Genomic DNA, 13,874 nt, shown 5'->3' on the forward strand with positions numbered 1-13,874 from the left:
ACCAGAATCCGTTACTGGTGTCCAAAATCGTAAAATATCGTGAGTTGAGTCCCTGTTTGAGCATGGTCTCGGGACTTGTGGCTACCGTGGGGGCTGCTGCAGGGGTGACTTTGTTGAGTTCCCGGTAATCGATGGTCAGTCGCCATCGGGTTTTCTCACTGGCCAAATCGGGGCATTATTAGTAGAGGCTACTGATCTAAGTACGCCTTGTTCTAATAAGCTATCAATAACTTTTGAGATTCCTCCCTCTGCCTCTTGGGGATATCCATATTGCTTCTGGGGTCTAGGGTCAGGTCCTGTTATTTGAACCGAACCAGCCATCCTGTCGCAGTCATGTTTATGACTTGCAAATGCGGTCCTGTTCTTTTGGAGAACTGCCCTAACCTGTTTGTCTGCACTAATCGTGGTCGGGTCAAACCAAAAATCGCCGACTGCGCTAATCTTATTAGCATACTCATCTACTGTGAGCGTTTCATAGATTATCATAGAATTTACAGTGCAGAAGGAGGCCATTCGGCCCATCGGGTCTGCACCGGCTCTTGGAAAGAGCACCTTACCCAAGGTCAACACCTCCACCCTATCCCCATAGCCCAGTAACCCCAGCCAACACTAAGGGCAATTTTGGACACTAAGGGCAATTTATCATGGCCAATCCACCTAACCTGAACATCTTTGGACTGTGGGAGGAAACCGGAGCACCCGGAGGAAACCCACGCACACACGAGGAGGATGTGCAGACTCCGCACAGACAGTGACCCAGCGGGGAATCGAACCTGGGACCCTGGAGCTGTGAAGCAATTGTGCTATCCACAATGCTACCGTGCTGCCCCAGTTGCGGGGGCCCTTGCTGACTTTGTCATTTGCCAGACACATTGATTTACTGGGTCAAAGGACAAGTTGTGGGAGTTCATGAAATCAATGCCCAAAATGTGTTCTGCTGTGTGGGGCAGATCGACCAAAACTATGGGGTGTTTTGTTGTAATACTGCCAATTTGAATGGGTACAGGGGCTGTGATGTGTCCCTGTTGTGAGTGGCCTGTGAAGCCGCTGAGGGTGATTGTGGCTGTAGTGGGCCACGTGTCTTTTTGGAACATGGTGGAGGAATTCATTGTGGTGTGGGACCCTCCTGTGTCCCAGAGAAATTTGAGGGGCTGTCCCCGTACTTTTGCTGCAATGACTGATCGGCCGGACCTATCCCAAAGGGTGTCGCAGACCCAGGTGGGGGGGCCCGAACACCATCAGTCAGTTCCGTTCATGTCTGTCTGGTCAGAACGGGTGCTTACACTATGTATGGGCTTTGTCCTGTTTCTATTCAGAGTGCCTGCCTGCTGGGCTCTCTGTGGCTTTCGTGGGGCATTGCACTCTCGTGACCTAATTGTCCACATTTGTAACACTCCAGTGGTTTCTGAGGGGGGCTGTTCATGCCTTCGTTCACTCATGCGGGGTTCTGGTGCGCTTTAACTGCTTGGATATCTGCCTCTGCCTGCTGTTCTTCGGGTTTTCTAATTGCGGGTTTGTTCTGGACAGATTGCTCCCAGGCTCGGGACAACCTTTTTAAAACCCACTTTTCGTTGTGCGCTTCTTCCGAGGGGTCATAATTAGTACAAGCTTTTTGTCCTGCCTCTGTGGAATGGGAGATAAGGGCCCGGGTCCATTTGGCCATGTTGTCTGGGGACAAATGGTCTAAGTTTCCGAAAACGGCTGTAAAATGGATCCACAGGCGTCCAGCAAACGCAGTGGGGGGTTCTGTTTTCTTCTGCCTGCACTTATTCAGGCCTTCTACTGGGTCACCTCTGTTATAACCGATCGCGTCTCGGATCGCCATGTGCATCTCTGCAAGGGTGACTCCTTCTACATTCTGTGGGTCGGGAAGGGCTGCTACAACAGAAGAGTCTAAGCTTAAAACTGTGAGCTTCACTTGCTCACACTCATCCAGGCCGTACATGGTCTCCTGCTGCTTCACTCTAGCAAAGAAGTGGAGGGGGTCTGATGTGGGGAGGAACGGTGTGATCTTTTCGCACACGTCCGGTAATTGGGTCATGGTTAAGGGGGTGGTGTAAAGGAATTCCGCGTCTCCATCCGACGTGACTGTGCGGTGGGTGGTTACTGGATTCATGGGTGCCTGATCTATCTGCTCTGTGGGGGGTTGGGGTGCTTTTCTCCTTTGGGGCTTTCCTTGCGCACATGTTCCCTGAACATACCTATGCACGGTTTTGTTTAGTTCTTGCCAATCAAGGCCGTCTTCTTCATCTAATTGGGATCCAAAGGTGCTCTGAAACCCATTTTGCACTGAAAGCAAAGACTGAGTTCTGCAATCTGCTTCCGGCATTTTGCATGATCCACTGAGCTTTGTCTGTGCGCCGTGGTGGCAGCATGGAGTGCTCTTAACGCTGCTTTTAGATTGCTGCACTGCCTTTGCAATGCCTCTACCTGTTTCTCTGACTCTTCTCTTACCAGGACTGCATGTTGCATGTCCTGATAGGCCTTATCGTATAGGGTTTGGAAGCTGCTCAGATGCGCTAGACAAGACTGGTGTGCCTTCTTGGCATCATCCACCTCTCCGTCCTTTGCTGCCAACTTCCTTCTTAATTCCATATTCTCTCTCTCGATCTCACTAACATCGACCTTGCTCATTCGATGTCTCTCTTCAATCTCTTTGCGGATCGTCCGAACGACCTCCTCTATGCCTCGCAATTGTGCCAGACAGGACACGATTGCCATCGGCTTGCGAGCTTTCCCTAAGCTCTTCTTATGGATTTCGCTCAGGTTCTCCCACCAAGTGTGTCCTATGCTCCCGGGACCTGTTTCCTCATTTGAACAAAAGTCACTCCAAAGGGGCCATCCCTTCCCTTTGAGGTACCTTCTAATCTCAACGGGACACTGACCTACTGTGCTGCTGGCCGCTGCGACCACATATTCTTGAGGGTTCATGAGGCGTTCCATTGCCTTCATTGCCATTTTTCCTATCTGAATGCTCTTTTAAAATTTGGAACGAGGGGTACAAAGGCGGTGCTGTAAACACTTGTACGGCATTCACTATTTTCCGGAATACAAACTCCCGACAGGTTTTCGCAACAAAATCTATCAGTTTTACCTTATAGCCCTGTTAGTTACTCATGCATTAACACGCTTCCGAATTATGAGGATTGATCAGAACTGCTTGAACACTTGTGAATTTTTCTATTCCCAATTGGATTCTCAATTCAAATTTTGGGTTCTCCCGGAGTAGTTAGGCCACTTCAAAGTCGGGTCCCGTCAGAGTTTGCCAGTAAATGTTGCTAACTTTTGGTGGCTATAAATATGGCGGTTAATAATGTTGCTCGTTGCGTCTTTACTTAATTTGCTCTGTTTTATAACCTTTGCTCTAGAGTCGCCAGGTATCTTTATGATACCACCACGAGGTTCAAGTTCAAGTAATGATCAATAACTCAATACACCAGTTAGTAAGTTTTGAATCAAAACACATTTATTATACACAGTCAATCGCTACTCATGCATAATCTCTACTTACGAGACTATCTCTAACACTAAAAGGCCTATACTTAGCTTTGGAACTGGCCATCCAGGTCAGGGGAACCAATGGCCTTTTGTCGATTCTGAGTTCTGGAGGCTTGAAAGCTGGTATAGACTGGTAGCTAGGAGCGCCTATCACGTAACGTGCGTTGACTGGAGACTTACTTGGTTGATGCAGCTACTAGGCAGGTCACTGTCAAGGGTTGATATGAGCTGCTGAGAGACCCTGCCAAGAAGAACGAATTGAACTTGGGGACTCTATTTTATAGACCCCAGGGGCTTCGTGCCCTTTTGGGCGGACTCCGTACCTGGTTCCAAGTGATTGGACTGAGTTCTGATCACTTGGATTGATTTCTCCAATACTGGAGCTGTTCCCTGATCGCTGGGCGGTTCCTAAGTTTCCATTGGCCTTCCTTTGTCTTGGCTCCTGCTGGCGCCGAGGAGTCTGGCTTGGCCTTGTTTACCTTAAATGTTTCCAATTGTTCCCGGGGATCTCTCATTAATATGTAGATGGTTGTTAGTTTCAGTGCTGTCTGGATTCCTGCAAGTTCTGATATACAGGAAACTTTGCACCTGCTTGTTTTCCTGCGCCTGACTGAATTTCCCTGCATTCTTAGCGGATCTCCATTTTAAGTTGGGAAGTGGCCAACCCAGGTGGCTACACCAGCATGCGGCATTTTGTGTCTCATTGTGTAGGGAACACTGTTTCCAGCATGCGGCATTCCCATGTCTCAAGGTCTAGGGAACACGTTTCTCAGAGTGGAGCACTCCCATGTCTCAATGTGTAGGGAACATTGTCCCCAGCATGGAGCATTCCCATCTCTCACTGTGTAAGGAACATTGTCCTGAGCATGGAGAATTACCACGTCTCACTGTGTAGGGAACATAGAACAGTACAGGCCCTTCGGTCCACGATGTTGTGCCGACCATTTATCCTAATCTAAGATCAAACTAACCCACACTTTCAATTTACTGCTGTCCATGTGCCTGTCGAAGAGTCGCTTAAATGTCCCGAATGACACTGGCTCCACCACCTCTGCTGGCAGTGCATTCCACACACCCACCACTCTCTGTGTAATGAACCTACCTCTGACATCTCCCCTATATCTTCCTCCAATCACCTTAAAATTATGTTCCCTCGTGATTGCCATTTCCGCCCTGTGGAAAAGTCTCTGGCTCTCCACTCTACCCATGCCTCTCATCACCTTGTACACCTCTATCAAGTCACCTCTCTTCCTTCTTTACTCCAGTGAGAAAAGCCCTAGCTGCCTCACCCTTTCTTCATAAGACATGCCCTCCAGTCCCGGCAGCATCCTGGTAAATCTCCTCTGCACCCTCATAAAGCATCCACGTTCTTCCGAAAATGAGGTGACCAGAACTGGACACAATATTCCAAGTGTGGTCTAACTAGAGTTTTATAAAGCTGCAGCAAAACCTCACAGCTCTTAAACTCAATCCCCTTGTTAATGAAAGCCAACACACCATACGCCTTCTTAACATCCCTATCAACCTGGGTGGCAACTTTGAGGGATCTATGTACCTGGACCCCAAGGTCCCTTTGTTCCTCCACACTTCCAAGAATCCTGCCTTTAACCCTGTATTCAGCATTCAACTTCGACCTTCCAAAATGAATCACTTCACATTTATCTAGGTGAACTCCATCTGCCACTTCTCAGCCCAGCTCTGCATCATGTCAATGCCGTGTTGTAACCTGCAACAGCCATCAACACTATCTACAACTCCCCCAACCTTTGTGTCATCGGCAAACTAACTAACCCACCCTTCCACTTCCTCATCCAAGTCTTTAAGTCATCTTTGTCAACAGGAATAGTGCCAGAAGACTGGAGGATAGCAAATGTTGTCCCCTTGTCCAAGAAGGGGAGTAGAGACAACCCCAGTAACTATAGACCAGTGAGCCTTACTTCTGTTGTGGGCAAAATGTTGGAAAGGTTTATAAGAGATAGGATGTATAATCATCTGGAAAGGAATAATTTGATTAGAGATAGTCAACACGGTTTTGTGAAGGGTAGGTCGTGCCTCACAAACCTTATTGAGTTCTTTGAGAAGGTGACCAAACAGGTGGATGAGGGTAAAGCAGTTGATGTGATGTATATGGATTTCAGTAAAGCTTTTGATAAGGTTCCCCACGGTAGGCTACTGCAGAAAATACAGAGGCATGGGATTCAGGGTGATTTAGCAGTTTGGATCAGAAATTGGCTAGCTGGAAGAAGACAAAGGGTGGTGGTTGATGGGAAATGTTCAGACTGGAGTCCAGTTACTCGTGGTGTACCACAAGGATCTGTTTTGGGGCCACTGCTGTTTGTCATCTTTATAAATGACCTGGAGGAGGGCGTAAAAGGATGGGTGAGTAAATTTGCAGATGACACTAAAGTCAATGGAGTTGTGGACAGTGCGGAAGGATGTTACAAGTTACAGAGGGACATAGATAAACTGCAGCGCTGGGCTGAGAGGTGGCAAATGGAGCTTAATGCAGAAAAGTATGAGGTGATTCATTTTGGAAGGAATAACAGGAAGACAGAGTACTGGGCGATGGTAAGATTCTTGGCAGTGTGGATGAGCAGAGAGATCTCGGTGTCCATGTACATAGATCCCTGAAAGTTGCCACCCAGGTTGAGAGGGTTGTTAAGAAGGCGTACGGTGTGTTAGCTTTTATTGGTAGAAGGATTGAGTTTTGGAGCCATGAGGTCATATTGCAGCTGTACAAAACTCTGGTGCTGCTGCATTTGGAGTATTGCATGCAATTCTGGTCGCCGCATTATAGGAAGGATGTGGAAGCATTGGAAAGGGTGCAGAGGAGATTTACCAGAATGTTGCCTGGTATGGAGGGAAGACCTTATGAGGAAAGGCTGAGGGACTTGAGGCTGTTTTCGTTAGAGAGAAGGTTAAGAGGTGACTTAATTGAGGCATACAAGATGATCAGAGGATTGGATAGAGTGGACAGTGAGAGCCTTTTTCCTCGGATGGTGATGTCTAGCACGAGGGGACATAGATTTAAATTGAGGGGAGATAGATATAGGACAGATGTCAGAGGTAGGTTCTTTACTCAGAGAGTAGTAAGGGCGTGGAATGCCCTGCCTGCAACAGTAATGGGCTCGCCAACACTAAGGGCATTCAAATGGTCATTGGATAGACATATGGACAATAAGGGAATAGTGTAGATGGGCTTTAGAGTGGTTTCACAGGTCGGCGCAACATCGAAGGCCGAAGGGCCTGTACTGCGCTGTAATGTTCTATGTTCTATGTTCTAAGTCATTTGTAAAAAAACACAAAGAGCAGAGGTCCCAGAACAGATCCCTGCAGGACACCACTCGTCACCGACCTCCAGGGGGAATACTGCCCATCCGCTACATAGAATATACAGTGCAGAAGGAAGCCATTCGGGAGATCGAGGCTGCACCAACCCACTTAAGCTCTCACTTCCACCCTATCCCCGTGACCCTATAACCCCTCCTATCCTTTTTGGGCAATTCAGCATGCCCAATCCACCTAACCTGCACGTCTTTGGACTGTGGGAGGAAACCGGAGCACCCGGAGGAAACCCACGCAGATACGGGGAGAATGTGCAGACTCCGCACAGACAGTTACCCAGCGGGGATTCGAACCTGGCACACTGGCGCTCTGAAGCCACAGTGCTGTCTTCTTTCAGCCAGATAATTCTGTATCCAGACAGCCAATTTTCCCCGTATCCTATGCCCCCTGAGTGAGGACGCAAAGATCATTGCCAATAGCGCAGCAATCTGCTCCCTCGCTTCCCGTTGTAACCTTGGGTACATCCCGTCAGGCCCAGGGGACTGATCTATCCTGATGCTTTTCAAAATTTCCAGTACATCCTCCTTCTTAGTGACCTGTTCGAATCTATTAACCTGGTTCACACTGTTCTCACGAGCAACAAGATCCCTCTCCCTAGTGAACACTGAAGCAAAAAATTCATTGAGGGCCTCCCCTATCTCCTCAGGCTTTAGACACATCTTCCCTCCACTATCCCTGATCGGCCCTACTCTCAGTCTGATCATCCTCTTATTTCTCACGTAAGTGTAGAATGCCTTGGGGTTTTTCCTAATCTTTCCTGCCAGGCCTTTTTCATGCCCCCTTCTAGCTCTCATTGTGTAGGGAACACTGTCCCCAGCCTGGAGTATTCCCGTGTCTCAATGTGTAAGGAACATGGGGCGTCATTCTCTGACCCCCCAGCGGGTCGGAGAATGGCCGTTGGCCGCCGTGAATCCTGCCCCCGCCGGTTGCCGAAGTCTCCGGTACCGGATATCCGGCGGGGGCGGGAATCGGGCCGCACCGGTTGGCGGGCCCCCCCCGCTCGATTCTCCGGCCCGAATGGACCGAAGTCCCGCCGATAAATTGCCTGTCCCGCCGGCGTAAATTAGAGAACCTATTTACCGGCGGGACAAGGAGGCGTGGGCGGGCTCCGGGGTCCTGGGGGGGACGCAGGGCGATCTGACCCCGGGGGGTGCCCCCACGGTGGCCTGGCCCGCGATCGGGGCCCACCGATACGCGGGCGGGCCTGTGCCGTGGGGGCACTCTTTCCGTTCCGCCTCCGCAATGGTCTCCACCATGGCGGAGGCGGAAGAGACTATCCCTACTGCGCATGCGTGGGAAACTGTCAGCGGCCGCTGACGCTCCCGCGCATGCGCCGCCCCGACATGTCATTTCCGCGCCAGCTGGCGGGGCAACAAAGGCCGTTTCCGCCAACTGGCGGAGCAGAAACCTCTCAATGTTGGGGCTCGGCCCCCAAAGATGCAGAGCATTCCGCACCTTTGGGGCGGCGTGATGCCCGTCTGACTGGCGCCGTTTTGGGCACCAGTCGGCGGACATCGCGCCGTTTGGGGAGAATTTCGCCCAAGATCCTCAGCGTGGTGCATTCCCGTGCCTCAATGTGTCGGGAACACTGTCTCCAGCATGGAGCATTTCCGTGTCTCAATGTGTAGGGAACATGATCCTCAGTGTGGTGCATTCCCGTGTCTCAATGTGTCGGGAACACTGTCTCCAGCATGGAGCATTCCCGTGTCTCAATGTGTAGGGAACATGATCCTCAGTGTGGTGCATTCCCGTGTCTCAATGTGTCGGGAACACTGTCTCCAGCATGGAGCATTCCCGTGTCTCAATGTGTCGGGAACACTGTCCCCAGCATGGAGCATTCCTGTGTCTCACTGTGTAGGGAACACTGTGCCGTGCATGCAGCATTCCTGTCTCTCATTGTGTAGGGTACACTGTCCTCAGCATCGAGCATTTCCTTGTCTCATTGTGTAGGGAATACTGACCCCAGGATGCGGCATTCCCATGTCTCACTGTGTAGGAAACACTGTCCCCACCATCGATCATTCCTGTGTCTGACTGTCTATGGAACACTGTCCCCTGCAAGGGGAATTCCCATATCTTACTGTGTCGGGACCACTGTCCGCAGCATCAAGCATTTCCGTGTCTCACTGTGCAGGGAACACTGTACTCAGCATCGAGCATTCCCATATCGCACTGTGTCGGGAACACTGTCCTCAGCATCGAGCATTCCCATATCTCACTGTGTCGGGAACACTGTCCGCAGCATCAAGCATTCCCGTGTCTCACTGTGCAGGGAACACTGTCCTCAGCATCGAGCATTCCCATGTCTCACTGCATAGGGAACACTGTCCTCAGCATCGAGCATTCCCGTTGTTCCTCTTTGATCGGAACCACAAGATGTGAGTGCGTTCCTTGTATTGGACAAATGACCACACGAGTGAGTTAGTTCAATTATTGTTTAACACAGGCTTGATTCTATGCGTAATAATCTACACACGGCTATTTATTAAACTACACCTAACAACTGAAATTACCTTTACTTAACTTTCAAGTGACCGGCTCTGTGCAGGTTCGATAAGGCCTTTATCTGATTCCCCACGTGTAGCTGCTGGAAGTTGTCAGGTACGTCTAGGCTGTGGCTCATCCTTCAGGGAGCGCTCGCGTGTCCTTGAACTTGACTGGTCGATATGCTGCAGTTGGTCGGAGTTGGCCAGTCCCAAAAGTGGCCAAATACCGATTGCAAAGTTGTTCCTTTCCCCCCCCGATCTTGCGCGCTCTTTTGGGCGATCCCAACTCAGGATCCAATGGATCGATAGGGTTTTGATCACCCTAATCGATTCTGACCAATTAGAGGCGGGTACCTCCATGGCTGAGCGGGTCCTAGCTGCTATTGTCCAAGGCACATATGCACTCCCAAATCGGATAAGTAGGTGGCCCCGAGTCTGCTACTGTTGCTGCGTTTCGATCTGTGTCCCATTGTCCTGGGGAAATCGGTGATTGACATTTATCGGGTGTGAGTTTCAGTTAGGTCTGGTTTCCCTCTGCACAATACACAGGGGCTGTGTACCGTCTGTCTCCCAGCCTGACCATAATTCTCATTATACTTTGCGGGCAGCCATTTTAGATGGCCACACCGTGTCTCACTGTATAAGGAATACTGTCCTCAGCCTGGAGCATTCCCGTGTCTCACTTCATAGGGAACACTGTCCCCAGCATGGAGAATTCACGTGTCTGACTGTGTAGGGAACACTGCCCCCAGCATCATTCATTCCCATGTCTCATGGTCTAGGGAACACGATCCTCAGAGTGGTGCATTCCCGAGTCTCAATGTGTAGGGAACACTGTCCCCAGCATGGAGAATTACCACGTCTCACTGTGTAGGGAACATAGAATAGTACAGCACAGTACAGGCCCTTCGGTCAATGGTGTTGTGCTGACCATTTATTCTAATCTAAGATCAACCTAACCTACCCTCTTTCAATTTACCGCTGTCCATGTGCCTGTCCAAGAGTCGCTTAAATGTCCCTAATGACTGACTCCACCACCTCTGCTGGCAGTGCATTCCACACACCCACCACTCTGTGTAAAGAACCTACCTCTGACATCTCCCCCATACCTTCCTCCACCTTAAAATTATGGGCCTCGTGACAGCCATTTCCGCCCTGTGGAAAGGTCTCTGGCTATCCACTCTATCCATGCCTCTCATCACCTTGTACACCTCTATCAAGTCACCTCTCTGACTTCTTCGCTCCAGTGAGAAAAGCCCAAGCTCCCTCAACCTTTCTTCATAAGACATGCCCTCCAGTCCAGGCAGCATCCTGGTAAATCTCCTCTGTACCCTCTCCAAAGCATCCACATGCTTCCTATAATGAGGTGACCAGAATGGACACAATATTCCAAGTGTAATCTAACCAGGGTTTTATAAAGCTGCAGCAAAACTCTTAAACTCAATCCCCCTGTTAATGAAAGCCAACACACCATACGCCTTCTGAACAACCCTATCAACCTGGGTGGCAACTTTGAGGGATCTATGTACGTGGACCCCAAGATCCCTCTGTTCCTCCATACTTCCAAGAATCCTGCCATTAACCCTGTATTCAGCATTCAAATTCGACCTTCCAAAATTAATCGCTTAACATTTATCTAGATTGAAATCCACCTGCCACTTCTCAGCCCAGCTCTGCATCCTGTCAATGTCCTGTTGCAACCTGCAACAGCCCTCAACACTATCTACAACTCCACCAACCTTCGTGTCATCGGCAAACTTACTAACCCACCCTTCCACTTCCTCATCCAAGTCATTTATAAAAACCACAAAGAGCAGAGGTCCCAGAACAGATCCCTGCGGGACACCACTGGTCACCGAGCTCCAGGGGGAATACTTTCCATCCACTACATAGAACATACAGTGCAGAAGGAAGCCATTCGGCCCATCGAGTCTGCACCAACTCACTTAAGCCCTCACTTCCACCCTATCCCCATGACCCTATAACCCCTCCTATCCTTTTTGGACACTAAGAGCAATTTAGCATGCCCAATCTATCTAACCTGCACGTCTTTGGACTGTGGGAGGAAACCGGAGCACCCGGAGGAAACCCACGCAGACAAGGGGAGAACGTGCAGACTCCGCACAGACTCCAGCGGGGAATCGAACCTGGCACACTGGCGCTGTGAAGCCACAGTGCTGTCTTCTTTCGGCCAGATACTTCTGTATCCAGACAGCCAAATTTCCCCGTATCCCATGCCCCTGAGTGAGGACGCAAAGATCATTGCCAACAGCGCAGCAATCTGCTCCCTCGCTTCCCGTTGTAACCTTGGGTACATCCCGTCAGGCCCAGGGGACTTATCTATCCTGATGCTTTTCAGAATTTCCAGTACATCCTCCTTCTTAGTGACCTGTTCGAATCTATTAACCTGGTTCATACTGTTCTCACGAGCAACAAGATCCCTCTCCCTAGTGAACACTGAAGCAAAAAATTCATTGAGGGCCTCCCCTATCTCCTCAGACTTTAGACTCATCTTCCCTCCACTATCCCTGGATCGGCCCTACTCTCACTCTGATCACCCTCTTATTTCTCACATGAGTGTAGAATGCCTTGGGGTTTTCCCTAATCCTTCCTGCCAGGCCTTTTTCATGCCCCTTTCTAGCTCACATTGTGTAGGGAACACTGTCCCCAGCATGGAGCATACCCATGTCTCACTGTATAGGGAACATGATCCTCAGCGTGGTGCATTCCCGTGTCTCAATGTGTCGTGAACACTGTCTCCAGCATGGAGCATTCCCGTGTCTCAATGTGTCGGGAACACTGTCTCCAGCATGGAGCATTCCCGCGTCTCACTGTGTAGGCAACACTGTGCCGTGCATGCAGCATTCCTGTCTCTCACTGTGTAGGGAACACTGTCCTCAGCATCGAGCATTTCCTTGTCTCATTGTGTCGGGAATACTGACCCCAGGATGCGGCATTCCCATGTCTCACTGTGTAGGAAACACTGTCCCCACCATCGATCATTCCTGTGTCTGACTGTCTATGGAACACTGTCCCCTGCAAGGAGAATTCCCATATCTTACTGTGTCGGGACCACTGTCCTCAGCATCGAGCATTCCCATATCTCACTGTGTCGGGAACACTGTCCGCAACATCAAGCATTCCCGTGTCTCACTGTGCAGGGAACACTGTCCTCAGCATCGAGCATTCCCATGTCTCACTGCATTGGGAACACTGTCCTCAGCATCAAGCATTCCCATGTCTCACTGCATAGGAACACTGTCCTCAGCATCGAGCATTCCCGTTGTTCCTCTTTGATCGTAACCACAAGATGTGAGTGCGTACCTTGTATTGGACAAATGACCACACGAGTGTGTTAGTTCAATTATTGTTTAACACAGGCTTGATTCTATGCGTAATAATCTACACACGGCTATTTATTAAACTACACCTAACAACTGAAATTACCTTTACTTAACTTTCAAGTGACCGGCTCTGTGCAGGTTTGATAAGGCCTTTATCTGATTCCCCACGTGTCGCTGCTAGAAGTTGTCAGGTACGTCTAGGCTGCGGCTCATCCTTCAGGGAGCGCTCGCGTGTCCTTGAACTTGACTGGTTGATATGCTGCAGTTGGTCGGAGTTGGCCAGTCCCAAAAGTGGCCAAATACCGATTGCAAAGTTGTTCCTTTTCCCCCCCCCCGATCTTTCGCGCTCTTTTGGGCAATCCCAACTCAGGATCCAATGGATCGATAGGGTTTTGATCACCCTAATCGATTCTGACCAATTAGAGGCGGGTACCACCATGGCTGAGCGGGTCCTAGCTGCTCTTGTCCAAGGCACATATGCACTCCCAAATCGGATAAGTAGGTGGCCCCGAGTTTGCTACTGTTGCTGCGTTTCGATCTGTGTCCCATTGTCCTGGGGAAATCGGTGATTGACATTTAGCGGGTGTGAGTTTCAGTTAGGTCTGGTTTCCCTCTGCACAATACACAGGGCTGTGTACCGTCTGTGTCCCAACCTGACCATAATTCTCATTATACTTTGCGGGCAGCCATTTTAGATGGCCACACCGTGTCTCACTGTATAAGGAATACTGTCCTCAGCCTGGAGCATTCCCGTGTCTCACTTCATAGGGAACACTGTCCCCAGCGTGGAGAATTCCCGTGTCTGACTGTGTAGGGAACACTGCCCCCAGCATCATTCATTCCCATGTCTCATGGTCCAGGGAACACGATCCTCAGAGTGGAGCATTCCCGTGTCTCAATGTGTAGGGAACACTGTCCCCAGCATGGAGAATTCCCGTGTCTGACTGTGTAGGGAACAGTGCCCCCAGCGTCGTGCATTCCCATGTCTCAAGGTCTGGGGAACACGATCCTCAGAGTGGAGCATTCCCGAGTCTCAATGTGTAGGGAACACTGTCCCCAGCATGGAGAATTACCACGTCTCACTGTGTAGGGAACATAGAATAGTACAGCACAGTACAGGCCCTTCGGTCAATGATGTTGTGCTGACCATTTATTCTAATCTAAGATCAACCTAACCTACCCTCTTTCACTTTACTGCTGT

This window comes from Scyliorhinus torazame, chromosome 16 (genome assembly GCF_047496885.1).
Source record: "Scyliorhinus torazame isolate Kashiwa2021f chromosome 16, sScyTor2.1, whole genome shotgun sequence".
Classification (NCBI taxonomy): Eukaryota; Metazoa; Chordata; class Chondrichthyes; order Carcharhiniformes; family Scyliorhinidae; genus Scyliorhinus; species Scyliorhinus torazame.